The 16,362-nt window shown below is 40.6% G+C and overlaps 1 long non-coding RNA gene across 1 annotated transcript; it reads right to left on the bottom strand.

The window, feature by feature from the left end:
- Positions 1-3,729: 3,729 nt before the first annotated feature.
- Positions 3,730-7,984, bottom strand: LOC134298846 (uncharacterized). The gene is made up of 2 exons (XR_010005956.1): positions 6,462-7,984; positions 3,730-4,597 (listed from the first exon to the last, which is right to left on the bottom strand). It is a non-coding gene; the product is annotated as an uncharacterized LOC134298846 (long non-coding RNA).
- Between the last annotated feature and the right edge of the window lie 8,378 nt (positions 7,985-16,362).

Below are 16,362 nucleotides of genomic sequence, written 5' to 3'. Positions count from 1 at the left end.
GCCCGCCATTCCAATACTGCTGAAACTTTGGCTGGATCCATGGAAAGCCCTAGAGGCGAGATGCGGTAGCCAAGGAAATCTACCTCTTGTAGATCAAAAGCGCATTTTTCTAGCTTGGCATAAAGTCCATGATCCCGCAGTCGTTGCAACACCATTTTGACGTGGTTCTCATGTTCTGATTGTGATCTGGAAAACACCAAAAAATCGTCCAGGTAGATTATCAAGAATCTGTCTAGATAGTCCTGAAAAATATCGTTGACAAAATGCTGGAACGTTGCGGGAGCTCCGCATAAACCGAAATTCATAACTCGGGACTCGAATAATCCGAATTTAGTCTGGAAGGCGGTCTTCCACTCGTCCCCTTCTCTGATGCGAACTAGATTATAAGCCCCCCGAAGATCCAGCTTGGTGTAGACCTTGGCTCCTCGAAGTCGGTCCAGTAGATCCGAGATTAAGGGCAGGGGATAGCTGTTCCGCTTGGTGATATTGTTCAATGCTCTGTAGTCCACCACCAAGCGTAATTCCCCTGACTTCTTCTTCACAAACATCACTGGGGAGGCGGCTGGGGATTGAGAGGGTCTGATGAACCCCTTGCGAAGGTTTGTCTCTAAGAATTCCCTGAGAGCTTCTTGCTCTGGTTCAGTCAGGGAGTAGAGATGCCCTCGCGGGATCGGGGCCCCCTCCACCAAGTCAATGGCACAGTCATAAGGTCTATGTGGGGGTAATTTTTCGGCTTCTTTCTCATTGAATACATCCCAATACTCGGAGTACTTCTTTGGCAAGGTGATGATGGGCTCGGAGTCTGTGGCATGGCATACCTTGGCTACGAGGCAATGGTTTTGGCAGTACGGTGAAGCAAACTGCAGTTCTCTGTTGGACCAGGAGATGTTAGGGTCGTGGAGTGTCAGCCATGGAATTCCCAAAATCACAGGGAAATGGGGAACCTCGGTAACAAAGAAGGAAATCTCTTCCATATGTTCCCTTATCCACATCCTGGTGGGTTCCGACCACTGGCTTACGGGGCCCGTCTTGAGGGGACGGCCGTCTATGGCTTGCACCACACGGGCATTCTTGAAATCATGATATTGTAATCCCAGAGAGTCGGCATACTCTCTATCGATGAAATTGTTGGTAGCTCCAGAGTCTATCATGGCGTGGATCATGACGGGTCCCCTTTTTGCTGACCATAATGTGACCACGAGAAGGAACAGGACCCCGGTTGGCGGCTCTTGGATGGATTTTTTGACCGGGTTGGCGAGCCTCTCTACACCCGGTCGTTGGCTTCCCCCGCCGGCTGTGTGCCAGTCGGCTCAGACGCCTTCGACTCCGTGGAGGACGCCGCCGCAAGACGGGCGGCAGGCTTCCCTTTGGCTGGGCACTCTCTGGCGAAGTGGCCCCCGTTCCCGCAGTACCAGCAGAGGTTCAAGCGTTGACGACGGGCCTTCTCGGCGGCATCTAGTCTGGGACGCACATTGCCCAACTGCATCGGCACCTCCTCGCCTCCTCTGGGGTATGGGGTTGGCGGCGGGGGTCTCCACACCGGACGTGGCTGAACACTGGCGGGAGCGGGGGGTTTTGCCCCGGCTCTACCGCCCTGGCCTCGAACCCATTGTTTCCTGTTGGCAATCATGACTTCAGCCCGTAAACATTGATCAATGAGTGCCTCGAGGGTCTGGGGAGGATCCACCTTGGAGATTTCTTCCAGCATTTCAATGTTGAGACCCTCCCGAAATTGTCCTCTGAGGGCTACATCGTTCCAGCCGGTGTTGTGGGCCAGCACGCGGAACTCGGCTATGTACTGAGACATGGGTCTGTCTCCTTGAAGGAGGCGCCGGAGTTTGTGACCGGCTGCCTCCAAATTGTCCTCGATTCCCCAGGTCTCCTTAAGGTGATCCAAGAAGCGTTGTGCTGAACTTAGGTGGGGGGAGGCTTGATCAAACAGGGCCGTCGCCCAGCTAGCCGCTGGTCCGTCTAGAAGACTGTAGACCCACGCCACCTTGATGTCTTCTTGGGGAAACTCGGCATCACGGGCCTCTAGATAAGCTTGACATTGGCGGCGGAAAACATGAACCTTAGCAGCTTCTCCAGAAAACTTGGTAGGCAACGCCATGGCCGGGAGGCGAACTCCGCGCTCCCTCAACCCTTTTATTTCTCCATCCTGCGCGTTGAGTCTGTCACGGATGCGGTCCACTTCGTCCTTGCTGATGGTGTAGCTGAGCGGCTGTCCAGCCGGCGCGGCTCCGGTAGACATCCTGGCCTCGGTTAGTTGGTGCTTATGGGTGGCGGAGTCAAACTGTCACGACCCAGGCGGCAGAGGCACCAATAACCATACACAGAGGCCAGAATCTAACTAATATCTTTATTGAAGGAATATATAAAGTTAATAAAACAAGTATAGAAAATAGTCCAGAATTAGACCCTTCAGGAAAGGTCAGAATTAGTCCAAAAAAGCAATGTCCAATAAGAAATATTAAGGTCCAAAGTTGTAATCCAATAACCGAAACACTCACTTTGCCAAGCAAAGTGAGGGGAGATGACAAGGTCCTTAGTCCATAAAACTTGAGCGTGGCTAGGAAATAACTTGATACTTGAAACAAGGCTTGAACGTGGAACAAGGTAACTAAGAACAAGAACAAGGTCCGTGGAATAACTTGGTAAAATCCGTGAAACAAGGCAAGGATTAGTCCTGGGAAACAAGGCAAAGTCCGTAGGTAAACAAAGGCTGGGAAGCAAGGCGAAGGCTGGATAGCAAGGCAAGGCTTGAGCTGAAACGAGGCTTGAATCGGAGCGCGCTGTCCAGACACAACTCGCTCCGTAGGCTGACGAATTGACTCCGCGAAGTTGCTACGCGGGCAAAACACCTATATAGAGTCCAACTTTCTCACCAAAGCGGTTCTCTGGGAATCAGAAACGAAAGCTAAACTCTGAGACCAGATGTTAAACTCCTTAAAGATTCTCACGAGAACCAATGTTAATTGGCAACATTCTTAGCTGCTATCCTCGCACTCCTGCGCGAAGCTGAATCCAAACTTCTCTGTTGTTTACAAAACTCCCGGCGCAAGAACACGGGAGAAGTAGGCTCTGGGGTTGTTTGACATACTTCTGGGGCACAACTTTCTTGCAGGTGCAAGGTTTCCAGATCTGCCTGGGAAGGATCTGGCTGAGAGGAATCCAGTTCAGACTGGGAAGGTAAAAAACCCAAGTTTTCATCTTCATCAGGGATTACAATGTCCTGAGCAGGACTACAAGGCCCATGGTTCATCACAATAATTAAGGGGACGATTTTCCTACTTTCCAAAAGAAGTCCATTAACATATTCTATAATCTTCCTTGCTTGAGCACATCTCTGCTACACACAGCAAAGGTATATGGATGTCGAAATTGTTTTGTTTTGTGGTGTTTTTTTCCCTGGTCACATTCCATTGTTTTCATTGGTAAGTTGTGAGATTTTAGTGTGGGTGTATTTTAGTGTGGATAATTGCATGGACATTGGTAGGCACTTTTAAATAAAGTTTTCTAATGTGTGCATCCAGCGTGGTGTAGTGCTTGGAGAGTTGGACTAGGACTCTGGCAGCCAGGGTTCAAATTGTTGTTTTTTTGTTATGGTGGCTTGTTGGGTGACCTTGCGCAAATAACCCTCTCTCAGACTAAGAGGAAGGCAAAGGCAACCCCCGCTGAATAAATCTTACCAAGAAAAACTTGGGTCACTTTAAATCAGAAACAGCTTGATGGCATACAACAACAATGTGCACATTTATTTGTTTATATTGCATAATATACCTATTTCACCCTTTTTGTTTAAAATGCTATTGTGCCTGCTATTCCTCTAGGTATACACATTCTTAACCATTCATGTTTCATAACATAACGTAGTTTCATAATACAATTTACATGTTATAATGTGTGCATTGTCCTGTGTGCTTTTTATTTGCACACAGGTGCACACTTATTAACATTTTCAAGGTGCACATTTTCAAGGTGAAATTTTCACAGCGAAACTCAGGGTATTAGTAGTAAAGGCTATTTTGATTGAGACTGCCATCACTATCAAGGGAACGATTGAGATTTCCATCACTATCAAGCATCAGATGAACAGAGCTTGCCAACTTCTTCTGAAAAGGACTGCAGTTGTAGAGATGTTACAATATTAGGCAGGTAACCTCTTGAAACAACGAGCTCAAGGACATCAACCATTTTGAGATCAAATATTGAATAAAGAGAACTAGTCACTGTGTTTCAGTTTCCCATCTATACATAAAATTGCTCTGTAGGTTGTTTCGTTCTTTCCCCATTCCAGGGAAATTTACATATCTGCATACAGTTATAAAAGCCTGGAATCTGATTTACTAACCCATCAGTGACCCGTCAGTCAGAGAAGCATTTCTTGCATTGTTGCTGGTGCCTTGAAATTTCTTGTATCAGTCACCAGATCATGATTTACTAATAGGGTTTCAGGAGCTGCAAAATAGCACAACTCTAACTGCATATTAATATTTAATCTGGCATTTTAAGTGCACCTAACAATAGACCCTAGAGCTGCTGACAGAACTCTAATTTGCAAATTTCTGAAGGGTTTGAATGTTTCCACTGTGATTTCCTGTGAAAAAAAGAATAAGAAGAAAGAATGTGAGTGAAACTATTTTCTCCCCCGCTCTACTCCCCCACCTCGACAAATGCTGTAAACTAATGACTTTATTGCTTTTTGATTTTTACTAAAACCTGGCACTTTGCTGTACTTTTACAACCTCCCATTCTGTGATAAAGCAGCAAAATAGATTTCTACATTATATGACATTACAAAGCACTTTTTCCAATAATTGATTTGATTTTCTGAGAACCTCTATTGCTTGACAACTAGGAAAGAAGATGTTACTGTTAAATTTTCAAATCCATGGAAATTAGGCAGACCATGTCATGATTTCAGACCATGGAGCTCTGAAACACACCCGTTTTTGCACAACCATTTCCTGACATTAATTAAAATGAGACAGTCATTGGTTTCCATGAGTTCTGGATACACATCATAACATCCTAGTTTCCACATGGTACCAGGAGCACATAATTCACATATGTGGGTATTATTTTTAAGCCACAAATGGAAGCAAATCCATAAGATCTCTCTGCCATTCCACAGTGGCTTGGAGTTGAATGTCCCAACTTTGCTAAACATGTGTACAAGGTTCTTTCTTTTCCATCTGCAGTAATTTATGAAATATGTTCCTTACACTACCTGTAATAACAGAATGTTTATTAGTGTGTAAATGAGGGTTATAAATGATGTTGCTTATCTAAGTAGCCAAACACAAAAGGCAACTTATTAGCAGAAGACAAATGGCTCACCAAGTTTGCAATGAGATGCTATGTTTGTCATGAGACGCCAACCCACCCACCCTCATTTATTTGCACAGGCGACTGCCTTTATAATCCATTTAAAATAATATACTTGCCACTAGGTGGCTGTTTCTGATCTGATCATTTTACCATTTTAATTACATTTTTAATATCCTGGCTACATAAACAAAGATAAATTACAAATGTTGCCCAATCTAGCCGCTAGCTCAGGCACAATCTGTAATAATATTGGCTTCTGTTTTTGCCTCCTCTTAATTAGATTCTGAAATCTAGGCTTTTATCAATCAATAATTTTAATTTCAGAATTGCCTTTTGATCTTACATTTCATGTTTGTTTGCGGAAAATGATCAGTAGGACAAAGCTGATAATTTATGCTGAAACAATCTCTCTGCAGAGTTTCAAGCACATTCCAAAGCCATCAACAGAGGGGGGCAAAACCCACCGTCGAAGCCTGACAGAGGTCTAATTAGCATGCAGATATGTCACCTCATTGGCAATTCAAATTGCTTTTTTTATAATGTACCTCAAATTGTGCTACTCAAACACTGTATTTGATTTCCAAAGCCCCCTGGGCATCCCATAATGTTTCCCTTCATCCCGGGTATGAAGCATTTATTGAACAATCTGCTTCGACTATGGCTATCTTTTCAGTTGTGGGTGTGTAGAAGGGGGAGTGACACCGAAACACTGTAAAACCTGGGACCAGCTTTTCTTCATGTCAGACAGCAACTAGTTCTGCGCAACCCGGAGTGCCACACGCTTGTAGGCTTAGCAGTGGGTTGCCTTGTGGGTTGCCTGCTGCCACTGAGCCTGCTCTGTAGAGGGCTTCATTGCTGTGCCACTCATTTCAAGGAAGGGGGAGGATGTCTACCGAGCACCTATTAATATGCGGCACATAACCACGTCTCTGAATGCCAGCCTTCCATTCTTCATTAAACAAAATGGCTGGATTGCAGTGATTGTTCCCCCCACCACCACCACCTTCATATGCACGCACAGACATACACACTCACACACAGACACACAGAGATACACATACATACACTTCTCTCTCTCTCTCTCTCTGTCTCTGTCTCTCTCTCTCAAAGACACACACACACACACTTACTTTCTCTTTTTCTGTTTTGGTATCATGCACACCTTCATGCTTGCCTTTCACATAGCACATCACTCTTCCTCTTGTGAGTTTTGAGACTCCAAAGTTGCATGCCAGTCGCATGATGTGCAAGTAGGGTCCTGGCAACATCGGGGCCTTTCTTTTCTTTTCTTTTTCTTCTCCCCCCACATCCTTTTTTTTTTTTTTTTTTGCCAAGCAGCAACAAGTGGCAGAATCAATGGTGTACAGTTATTCAGCAATGTAATTCATTTCACTGGCTTTGGCATCCAGCCAGATCCGCCATCTGTCTCTTTCTCTCTCTCTCTTTCTCTCATTCTCTCTCTCTCTCTTGAATTTGTCCTACATTTCGTAACGTTACGTGCTTGCCATCCTTATTCTGTGCCAGAGACATTGTACAGCTCTCGCCCCCTATTCCAGTGTGGAGTTCTCAGAGTTCGATGCCACTTTGGATACTCCAGTTCAGTGCCAAGAGAAGAAAAGGGTAAGCAAGAAACAAAGGAATAACTGCAGGGGGGAAAATTAGTATTCCTGTATATCCGATTGCTACTGCCTTGTAGGATTGTTTTGATATAAAGCGCTGAGATGGATCCGTCTCACAAGGGAACTTTCCCAGCTTCGTTAGTGTATCTTCATTTTCCTCATCGGATGCTGGCACTCCATGGCACTGCAGAGCTTTGTTGGATACCTGCAGATCCTTGCCACCAGACAACCTACTGCATTGGAAATTGGGTGACTACGCCAGGATCTTATGCGTGCTTGCTGTTTGAAGCTGCAGAAAAGTGAATAATCAATTAAGTATTGATTTCTTGTAAGATTTGGTAAATTTCAAAGGCAAGACAAAGAGGATGGCTTAAGGAAAGCACTGCAGGGACTTGGCGTAAATTAGACAACTAACAGCAGTGCAGAATAAAATAACACCTCAACTGAATATTTCCTTGGAAGAATTAACACAAGCTATTGGAAGAGGATGGTGGATTTAATCAAGACAGCAGGCATGCTCGACTTTTAAACCGTGAACCTGAAAGAGGAGCTAATTATAACCACCTTTTTTTCTATATGGAGCTAATTTGACTGAATGGATGCAAATGTGTTTTATTTATGGATGAAGAAGCAAGCCTTACAGCATTGACTTTAGCATCATTGTATATGCTAAGCATTCCAGCATCTCTTAAAAATTAAAAGCTACAGTACACTTTGTATATGGAGGAGGTATTTATGTGTAAAGCAAAAGGTAACAATGTAAGAGATTCATCAGAACAATGTATTGTAGCATTTGGAGGGTCTGATGTTAATTTTTGCAGGGTCTTTGTTTGTCCTGATTTAGTATTGTTGCACTTATGCATGCAAAATGGGTTATATGGCAACCAATAAATATGTGACTCGAATTCACAGAATTTTCAATGTCATTTATTAATTGTTCTTCATTTATGCTTCTCGATTATTCAGTACTAATGTGTGATACAAGAAGAAATTGTTGAATTTGCTAGATACTGTTGTTGTTGCCTTAGTTATTATGCTTCTTACCAAATGATTATAATGATTTTCCTGAATAATAAGCTATATATTTGTGAAAAGAATAAAAAAAAATGTGATTTTGGGGGCACTAATATTACAATGACCATAGCACAATATTGTGTAGTCAGTGAAAGGAGAGTTGTGGTATTTTGACTCTGAATATGTTCTTAGTCACTTAATTCCTTTGCTTCTGATAATGGTAAACAAATGTATTTTATATGAATGAAAATACTGTTGTAGAGATATAATTCTTCCGATGCTCTCATTGACAGACAGTCTAAGCTTTTCATCGCATTTCTAATTGGTTTTCTTCATTCCTTTTTTTAAAAAAAAAATACTATTTAAATCTCTACAATCTTTCTCATCATCTTTCCTCCCATATTTTTGTCTTACAAGCGACATTCCTAGAGTAACCACAGGAACCAAGTTACATTAAGCTACAGCACAAAGACGATGCAAGAATAATGAATCCTCATTTGCATGTACATTTGTATTCAGATTTACCAGGCTATAAACTTGGCAGATCAAGCGGAATATTAAGTAGAGGCTTCCATTGTAAATTGTGTATCTTGGAATTGCTGAGTCGGTTTCCCCATTGGTGTGCTATGCGTGTGCCCGTGTGTATCTGAGATGGCAGGTGGAGCCTCATGGATGCTTGATTTCTGTGTGTTTTGGTTCTTTTACTCTTTCAGAATATGATGTCAGCATTTTACTAGAGATACAGCATGACATGTGACTGGAGTATTAACTCGGGCGTCTGGGGACCATGTGAAAGAATTCTTTAAGCAAACTTATAAACATGCTTGTGAAAGCAAACCAATCCCTTGTATCAACTGGAGATTTGATTTCAGAGCTTGGCTCAGAGAGAGGCCAAAGCAAAACATATATAATCACCCTTAAACACTGTGTAACATGATATATTATTTTATTAAGGCAGTACGACACTACTAGTTTTGATGCTATTGAGAGCATGAGGTTGAGTCTCTATTGTGGGCCTAAGGCCTTACTTGCTCTCATATATTTATTAACGTAGACATATTCCATATTTACTATCATGGTCAAAATCAGGCTGTGGCCCTTCACCATTAGAAACTAGTCAATTAAAATCCCCCTGAGGTAAAATTTAATATGCAAAATACAGCAAATCAGAGTTTTGTTAACAACTCTGTCAATCTGAAGAGTGAGTCCAAACATTATTTTACTACTTAGCAAAGAAGAGAATGCAATATTCTAAACATTCTTTCATTTAAACTTAATTGAAGCTTGGTTTTTCCACTGTTCCTTTTGAAAATCTGCAACTACCACATTCATTCATTCAGCCTTGGGTATAGAGGATAGCTGACAGTAAAAAAAGTGCAGCAGTATCCTTAGAGTGATCCTGAAAAGCTGCTAATTCTGTTATTTTATTCTGGAAACAGGAGTTTATTTATTAAAGAGAGAGAGAGAAAACCAAAGTCACCTTGTTAGTCAAAAGAACATTCTAAAATCTTCAATGGGATACTGCTTTTATGAGGCCAACTGATAGGTCACAAAACATTATGCAAACTTTTAAAGCCTTCAGAGCTCTACATCTGTTAAGGTGGAAAAGCAAAAAAGCAAGAAAAGGAGAAAAACCTGCCTCCTGTTCCAGCCATCTGCATTTAGTTACAATCTTAAGATGGCAAATGAAAGAAGTTCCTTTACATTCCCAATAGGCTCCTCTAGATATACTAAAATGGTTTCAGGTTGCACTTAAGATGATCCTAAGGGTTGCTGGGAATAAAAACCAAAGTATGGCTGACTATTCATTTTTAAAATCACCACCACCACCATCTTCATCTGTTACTCAGCACTATCCCCATTCTTAAGTGAAATTTTCAGGTTTTTAGATAAGTGAAAATCAGAAGTAGAAACTAGATATTTTCCATGTTATCAAGGGTTGTGGTAATTGTACAGGGTGTACTGCTTTGATGTGGCAAAACATATTAGGGTGAGATAATGAGGACTGAAAAAATGCCATTAGATTGTCAGTTGAAAACTATTAAACTATTAGCTTCCCAAGGAAGGAAGGAAGGAAGGAAGGAAGGAAGGAAGGAAGGAAGGAAGGAAGGAAGGAAGGAAGGAAGGAAGGAAGGAGGGAAGGAGTAATGGCTACAAAGTGTTGAATGCATCCTCAAGTCTTTAGCCTCCAGAAAATGTTACACAGCACACACACCCAATCATATTTCTCCTATTTATACTGAAGGAATTATTTCCAAACTAAACTTTCCAAACCGATTCCAACCCTCCAAGAAAAATATCCAGTCAACCCATCTCAGAGCTTAGAACTTTTTGAAACTACTATTCCCAAAATCCCTAAAGGATGGTTCTGGGCATTGAAGCCCCTTTGCAAGCTCTGGATCAATTAATAGTGTCAGCTGCTCCACCTAAGGCAAAGCTATACTACTCCCAGTTCACATCTAGAGAGAGCTTCTGCACAGCACTTGGCTTTCATCCTTGAGTTTAAAAAATGTTTTAAAGCCAATGTGTTAACACCTGGAAAGACCACAATTCTCTATTGCTCCTATATATTCCCAGTTACATTTTTTCCAAACTGCTTTAAGGAATATGAACACTTCCTTCTGTACACATTTACTAACTTCGAGGTGTCCATAAAGAATCCCTCATCTCCTCCTAAAAGAGTAAGAGGTAACAACATAAAAGAAAGTTATTTTAGGTTCCAGTTGATCCATCATATTATGTGAGAGAAAGGTGAAAAAAAACCTTTTTGTAAAACAGAGGGGTTGAAGCTACTTTTCTGTGGAGCAGCAGTAATTTTTCCTAGAAGAGCTACTGCCCAATTGTCTTTGGTCCTCATGTGTAGTTTGCTTTTGAATAAAGAGCTGGAGTCCTATTAACAGTCACTTTTTTATAATAGATAATATATTCATTGCAGGTGAACAGGGATGCACTGTTCCTAAGCTGCATGTGATCTCACACTAGCATTACAACCTAATCCATTCTGTTTTGAAAGATGTAAAATTCTAGTGTTAGCTAATTATTTTATACAGATCAGACATACTACTAGCTAGTAGCCACTATATAGGGATATTCTCAAACTAATAATTCCTACTTTAGAGTGTGTATGTCTGTGTGTGGACTACCTACATCCATCATGAGAGTTTTGAGAGTCTGAGTGCTTATAAACAAAGTATGCGACGCAGACTTGGTTATGCTTAAAGATGATGGACTAAAACCAAAAGGCATGTATTAATCATAATCACCAGTTCCATTGATATCTATCCCATTGGAGCTACCCTATGTGTGACTAAATTAGGATTCAAACAATCCTAATTGTTGGTTTCAACTTGTTGGTAATAATTGTTAGGCTTCTATAAGTACACATAAAATGTATAAAAAGTAATGGATAAGGAAAGGAGTGTAGACAAGCATATCTGAGAATACATTGTGATTGGCTCTCCTGCAGAAAGGCAAACCAATGTACCACCACTGGTGTAAAAGTGGTCAATATCATCATCTCTTATGTGAAAAGTGTCAGTGCAGTGTGTATCAGAGAATGGAAAGCTATTCCATGAAAATATAGTAATCATGTGTATATGTACAATGGTATCACAGAAGCTGATATGTTTTAAAACATTTCATTACCTTTTGTGTCTCATCCATATAGTTTTAATTTCTTCTGTATGTGTTAGACATGTTTTAGAATATAGGAATAAGTAGATCAGTGGCAATGTTAAGAATAATCAATTGTTTAAGCCAGTGGTTCTCAACCTGTGGGTCCCCAGGTGTTTTGGCCTACAACTCCCAGAAATCCCAGCAAGTTTACCAGCTGTTAGGATTTATGGGAATGGAAGGCCAAAACATCTGGGGACCCACAGATTGAGAACCACTAGTTTAAGCATAGCACAGTTTTTTACACCCAAACTATTTCCTCAGCTTGCTCTCTATTAAAGGTGATAAAATTATATCTTCCTTCCCTTCTTCATTATTTTGGACACAATTCAAAGACTAGGTTAGAATCACTGGTTAAATATATTTCACAAACTTGGTTCCCACGTGTCAGATTTTTGTACTTACAAACTTCCAGATATCTCAAATTCTGCTCTGGATTGCTGGAGAACTATTTCCTGTAGAACTATCCAGAGGTCTGCAAGAAGAAAATGAAGAAAGTTTTGTTGTGTTGGCATTGTAGCACCAGTGCAACACTGATTTTATATTATAGTTCCTGAAATCAGTTGGACTGAACTTGTTTATCCTCGCTTAACATATTTTTTTTCCAATGGGAATTTAATCAATTGATTTAATCTGGATCCAATCTGAAAGATTCTGGCCCCTTTCACACTGCCCCAGGATCTGATCCCAGATTATCTGTTTACCCCAGATTATCTGGCAGTGTATATTTCTATAATCCAGTTTAAAGCAGATAATCTGGGATCAGATCTTGGGATATAGGGCAGTATAGAAGGGGCCTCTGTCGGCACTGAAGGAACTATGGCCAGTATTCTACATTGGCTACTTGGTTAGCTGTAATTGTTCCATCTATGACTGTTTTGTATTTATTTTCATTACTTAGTCATGTAGGTAGTAGGGTTATCACGACAATAACTCCTCCCAGCTAATTTTACCAAGTATCATTTGAATAAGGAGAAGGAGATCCATTCTGAAAGCAATTGGAGTGCAAGGAAATGAGATTTCCATCAAGTTGAAGATAGCTTAAGTATACTTTAAGAGAAGCATGTGTATACTGAACATCTGCTATTCTGAAATAAAAAATATTTCAAAATCCAAAATTGTCCAAATTGGGGGCTGAGGTAGTGACTGCTTTGCTTTCTGATGGTACAAAAACTTTGTTTCATGCACAAAATGATTTTTAAAATGGTTTAAAATTACCTTTCATGCTATGTGTATAAGCGTATATGAAACATAAATGAATTTCATGTTTAGATGGGTTTCATCTCTAAAATATTTTATTATGCATATATATACGAATACAAGTATTTAAAAATCTGAAAAAAAATCCAAAATATTTTTAGACCAAAGCATTTTGGTTATGGGATACTCAACCTGTAGCTGACGTAGGATACTGCCCAATGTTCTTACAATTTTTGCATGTGTATGGGAACTCACAGTATAACCCGTGTAAATATGCCAGTCTGGTTGTTTTTGAACTTCTTCAAAATTGCAAATATTCAGAATAGGATTGATAATACAATGGATATATAACTATAGTCAATAACTATCTGAAAATTAAAAGAAGGCTTCTGATTAGAACTGAAGTCATGACTTTAAGAGTGTCAAAACTAGTAAGGGATATCAGTACTTTTGAACAGGGTTGGCTTTCAATTAACTTTTACTATGCTACTATGTTAAAAACCAGTGATGGTTGATGACTTCCCAGTCAATGGGCAATGAATTTGCTCCAGATTTTATTCCGCACTTTATAAACCCATCTAAGATACCAAAGCTATTTGGGGGATAGGTTTCAGTCTCCATTTTTAATTGGGATGAAAAGTTAACAGATGCCCCTTCCACACAGCTGTATAAAATCCACATTGACCTGGATTATATGGCAATGTGATTTTAGATAATCCAGTTCAAAGCAGATATTGTGGATTATCTACCTTGATATTCTGGGTTATATGGCTGTGTGGGAAGGCCCAGAGATTCATCATTCCACTGATAAAAAGTACCAGTTGCCACAGCTTAAAATGAAAGCTTATGGAAATATATATTCATTGAGATATAGAGTCTCCTGGACCATTATGAAATAAGTAAGAAATGCTGATGATTTTAAGCAGTAGCTGTGTTAAAACAATGCACACATCCATAGGAATCTATATGTGTATGTGTGTGCACGTGCCTTTATACCTCTCTCATAAAATCTGATCAAGTGTGGGGTGTTTCTTACATTTCTCACAGATTCATAATTTATGGTGTAACCAGAGGTGATTCATACCGCAAGCAAGTGGCCCTAGACCGCAGAAAATAAATCTAATAGCCTTTCAGCTATTACTAATTTAAGACCTTTCCTCCTTTCAGTGAAGCAAGCACAATTCCCTTCCTCCTCTCTCAGCACCAAGCCTTGCTCTTTGACACATCAGGATCTCTCTACAGTGATAGCACAACCCATACTGAAACAGTACAGATGATTGAAATCTCCTTATGCTGCCTCTGAAAGATGCTTTTGAGTTACAAATGACTTTCAGTAGGCTCAGGGTACTGTTATTCTTACAGTTGCCTTTTAAATATTTTTCAAACGCTTATGGTGCTATTGTAATAGAATAGCTTACTGTATTTAACAATTTTTGAAAAACATTTCTGTTACTATCTTTCTTTTTTAGTGGTATTTTGTTTTAAGCTATGATGTGAGCCAACTTGGACCCCACATTGGGAAAAGGTGGTGCCATGATACAAATAAAATAAAAATAAACCTGTGATGTGACATAATATTGATGCACAGAAAGTAAGACAAACAAAAAAAAAATGAAAGCTGTTGACCAAATTATGCCCCATTTGCTTTGCTGTTGTGTGCCAACAATTGACCACCTTTCAGTGTATTTCACAGGCAATATCAAGCAGCCCTCTTACTATACCATGTATGGCAAATGTTTACAGATAGCTCTCTGTAATAAATATAAATACAATGGCATAAATCTTATTTTTAACCAGATAGACCCACTGACTATATAGGTTTATCTGCATGTTGAGTTACCTTTCAACCACTGATTAAAGAAGTTTGTGCTACTTGGGACTAACCAATAGTCCTACCATATAGTTGCATTTTGTTTTAAATAGATCTGTGCAAAAGTTCTGCGATTTTGTCCCAATGCTGATTCATTCAACATTAGTCTGAACCTCAATCAATCCAATCCACACCTTGAATCAGAATACTCAGAAATCCATATTGATACTCATCCCACTAAGAAGCATTGGGAGGCCATGGTTAGAAGTGTTTTTGTCTTTTTCACACATACACACACAATTAGACATCACAACAACAACAACAACAACAACAACAACAGCTAGGTTGCAGTTAGGTTCAGGATTGGACTATGTCTCTAGAGGCTAAGTTCAAATCCCTACTCAGCTATGAAAACCCACTTTGTGTCCTTGGACACATCATACTTTCACACCTTGAGAGGAAGATTAAACAAACCCTTTCTGAAGGAAATCTTCCCAAGAAACCCCTATGTAATGATCTCATCACATGGGGTTTTTTAAGCATCCTAGGATGCTTCCCTACCACTCCAGCAATGGATGGGCATGCTGCCCATCACACAATGCCACTGGACTTCTGGCAAAGGCCATGTCCACACCCAGAGTGGAAGTGTTGTACAATGCTTTTCTCGCAACACAAGAGGATCCACTTGATTTCAGCAAGCCAACATAGATTCCCCACAACCTCAGCAACACTTCCTCCGTGTGATGGGGGAAGTGTCATTGTGAGGAAGTCGTGGATGGGGTGACAGATTTGCCCTATTGCCCTTCAGTTCACTGGCAAAGCCAGACAAAGCAGGATGCTTCACCTGGCTAATATGATAAGGTCTTTAGACTTGAAAACACACAACAGTGTTTAAATTTTGGAGGTATTGTTTTAAAGATGGGAATATTTTCCTCAAATTTCTGACAGATAGTTTCAGGAAATTTCAATCTAGACAACATAAAAGTATGCTATTCCCAAAATACAAATACAGTTTTTAGAAACATGTACACTTACTTGAGTGATGTGTCTTGCCAGTTCATGCTGTTCTTGTCTTGGAACTGTCTCTCTGTTACTGGGACACGTTTCTATAGCTGCAAGAGTAAGTCAAAGCATTATAGTTTTGGAAAGGAACTGCACTAAATAAGAGCCCATTAAAGAAGCAGTGTTAGGTGGTCAAAGAACTTCACTAGAAGACAGCACAGTGGGCACTGAGCAGGCAGATGGGCTGAGAAATAGAACACAGCTAAAGTACAGCATCTCTCAACAGGTAGACATGGTTCCTATTTACTAAAGCCTCAAAGTGCCTCTAGGTTCAGATCTGACATACAACTGTACTGAATAGTGTAAAAAAGACATATATAATGAAGAGAGCTCAAGAATTTCACTAAAAGACAACTGATGGATACTGATAGGGACTGGAAGACCACATTGTTTGACAGAGGCAGACAAGCAGACACATTGACAACAACAGCATCAAGCAGTTGAGTACAGTTGGGATATGTTTCTGTGCTGGCTTAGTCCTCTCACCTTGTTTCGGAGGCACCATGCTAGACCCCCAAATATCATATCCATCTAGCTACCTAATGTCATTATGTTTCCAAGCAATCCCATTGCATGGGCCTGCATTAGAAAGGTCTATCGTGTGGGATCATTTTTCCTCCACCCTACATCTACCATGATTGCCTGGCCAACAGT

The sequence above is a fragment of the Anolis carolinensis genome, chromosome 4 (genome assembly GCF_035594765.1).
Source record: "Anolis carolinensis isolate JA03-04 chromosome 4, rAnoCar3.1.pri, whole genome shotgun sequence".
Lineage (NCBI taxonomy): Eukaryota > Metazoa > Chordata > Lepidosauria > Squamata > Dactyloidae > Anolis > Anolis carolinensis.
The sequence above is the reverse complement of the archived record's forward strand: the minus strand, read 5'-3'. Positions and strand labels throughout refer to the sequence as shown.